Below are 862 nucleotides of genomic sequence, written 5' to 3'. Positions count from 1 at the left end.
GGAGGGTTAGCCGGTCACTTTGGGCGTGATAAGACCATTGAGGAGGTTGAACGACAATTCTATTGGCCTAGTTTAAAGAGAGAAGTGGCTAAAATTGTTAGTACATGTAATACTTGTCAATTGGCCAAACAGAAGAAGCAGAACACAGGCCTATACACTCTCCTCCCCGTCCCCAATTGTCCTTGGCAAGACGTTAGTATGGATTTTGTGCTAGGACTGCCACGCTCCCCAAAAAAGCATGATTCTATTTTCGTGGTTGTCGATCGTTTCTCAAAAATGGCTCACTTTATCCCCTGTAGCAAAACATCGGATGCGTCCAAGGTTGCCATGTTATTCTTTAATGAGATTGTCAAACTGTATGGGCTTCCCAAGACCATCGTGTCCGATAGGGACGTTCGCTTCACTAGCCATTTTTGGAGGACTTTGTGGCATAAGATGGGTACCAAATTAAAATTTTCTACAGCCTACCACCCTCAAACTGACGGTCAAACCGAAGTTGTTAATCGGAGTCTTGGTAACTTATTACGTTGTCTGGTCCGGGAGAACCTTCGAAATTGGGATTTAATCCTTCCTGTCGCTCAAATCGCATATAATAGCTCCGTAAATCGTTCATTAGGTATGAGTCCATTTGAAGTCGTTCACGGATACAAGCCTAGGAAACCATTAGATCTCATCCCTATGTCCCCACAGGCTAGAGTGTCAGTTTCAGCCGAAGCATTTGCACAACACCTTCGTGATTTGCACATTGAGATCAATAAACAACTTGAAGCTAGTAATGCAAATTATAAACTACAAGCTGATTTACATAAACGACACATTGAGTTTAATGTTGGAGATTACGTTATGGTTCGCATTAGGCCAG

Source organism: Olea europaea, chromosome 11 (assembly GCF_002742605.1).
Source record: "Olea europaea var. sylvestris chromosome 11, O_europaea_v1, whole genome shotgun sequence".
Taxonomy (NCBI): Eukaryota; Viridiplantae; Streptophyta; class Magnoliopsida; order Lamiales; family Oleaceae; genus Olea; species Olea europaea.
This window is presented reverse-complemented; position numbering follows the sequence as displayed.